This window comes from Galeopterus variegatus, unplaced genomic scaffold (genome assembly GCF_000696425.1).
Source record: "Galeopterus variegatus unplaced genomic scaffold, G_variegatus-3.0.2 Scaffold1689, whole genome shotgun sequence".
Classification (NCBI taxonomy): Eukaryota; Metazoa; Chordata; class Mammalia; order Dermoptera; family Cynocephalidae; genus Galeopterus; species Galeopterus variegatus.
This window is the reverse complement of record NW_007727800.1, coordinates 402,222-404,252: the sequence shown is the minus strand read 5'-3', so window position 1 is coordinate 404,252 and position 2,031 is coordinate 402,222.

Genomic DNA, 2,031 nt, shown 5'->3' with positions numbered 1-2,031 from the left:
CCCTTTTTTTTTTTTTTTTTTTTTTTTTTAATAGTAGCCATCCTGCTTAATGGCTTAATTGTTTCATTTAAATTCATTTTGTCGGGCTGGCCCTGGCTCACTTGGGAGAGTGCAGTGCTGATAACACCAAGGCCACGGGTGTGGATCCCTATATAGGGATGGCCAGTTAGCTCACTTGGGAGAGCGTGGTGCTGACAACACCAAGTCAAGGGTTAAGATCCTCTTACCGGCCATCTTTATGAAAAAAAAAAATTCATTTTGTCTTCCTAACCAGATTTCAAACGTCTTCAGGACAGAGATCTTGTCCTGTTCTTCTGGGTGCCCTCAGGGCCTAGCACAGTGCTAGGCATGCCTTAGGGATCTGAAAGTACTTGCGGGTTGATTGACTGAAATTAACAGTTTGAACTGAGCTCTAGACTTATTTTTAGTACTTGAGATAGAATTTTCTTTACAAATGGAAGAAGCTGACTGCCATGACACAGACTGAACACATCTCCAGGACACTACGTGGAGGAGCAGAGAGTCCATATGGGGATAATGCCACCCTTGCTTCCTATCTGATTAAGATTGCAGATATTCCGGTCATCCCACAGGCTGCTGGGTACACTGCTGCAGGTATTTCTAGCATCCCTGCAAAGGCACAATGCTCTGGAAACCCAATTCTATTCAGGTAGAACCAGAAGACCCTAGAAATAAAAACAGAAAAATAACTGACCTTGAGAAGCTCAGAAGTGAGCCAGTACACGGACTGTGAGGAAATACCACAGACAGAGAGGTACCAGTACACACAGGTATTCTCAACCCTGCTTTGTTCTAAACTCTTCTTAGTTTCCTCCAATTTTGCTGAGGTCTTGGGGAGCTAATTTCTCCCCCAAGAACTTGGGGAGGACTTAGGTATGAGGTCTCATGGCCAGCTTTAACATCAGCACAGCCATGTTAATCAACTTCCCACCCCCTACCCTCTTGCTTTCTGAGAAAAACTGGAATTTATGCAAAACAGATTCTTACACAAAAATGACCTCCCAACACCCTTCCTCTAATTCAAACCTTATAAAACCTTTTTAGTCTGTATGGGGTTGGGAACTGATCTGACTTGGTCTCCCCTCCATGCTTGTGGAGTAAAGCTGTTTGGCTGAAATGGCGCCTGGCTCGGGTCTCTCTCTCTTTTCTCCATCTTGCTGAACCTAACATTAGGGAATCCACTGCTGTGACTTTGACAGTTACTCTGATTCCCCAAGCTCTTTTAGTCCCCAAACGGAAAGGTCCTCCTTCACTGAGGATTAAATGAGATAATGCATAAAAATCTGTTAGCCCAGTGCCTGCTAAATACGACGCATGCTATTGTAATTTCCCCACAGAAGAATCCCTACCATATAAATAAGAGTGAATAATAGTTGTAAAAAACGGATCCACAAAGATATATAAGCACAGCCAGAAGACCCAATCATCACTTCGCTGACTAGACCCAGCAGACACAACTGTGGCTGGCTGTATTAAGCAAAAGCGAGAAGGTTTTCTATCAAAGTCTGGCTCGAGCTGGGTAGGCAGGAACCAATGTAGACAGCTTGGACAGCAGGAGCTACCCCGGGATGTCACCGTGGATTAAAAGTAGGAAGATTCCTGGGCCGGCCCGGTGGCGCACTGCTGCAGTGCGCCGCTTAGGAGCACAGCGATGCTCCTGCTGAGGGTTCGGATCCCACATACAGACCGGCCGCTCACTGGCTGAGCGAGGTGCGGGCGCAACACAGAGGGTTGCGATCCGTTGCCGGTCATGAAAAAAGACAAAAAGGGAAAAAAAAAAAAAAAGTAGGAAGATTCCCAGCTATAAGGACAAGCATCCCCACCTTCTTGAGTGAATGTGATACTGCCTCAGAGACAACTCTCCAAACCCTGCCATCAACCAGGCCTGGGTGTGAGTCTCAGCTCCACTATTTACCTATAGTGTAACTTTGGGGAAATTGCTTAAATTCCATGAGCCTCAGTTTTCTCATTCATAAAATGATATTAATAGTACCTCCTTTTTAAAAGGGG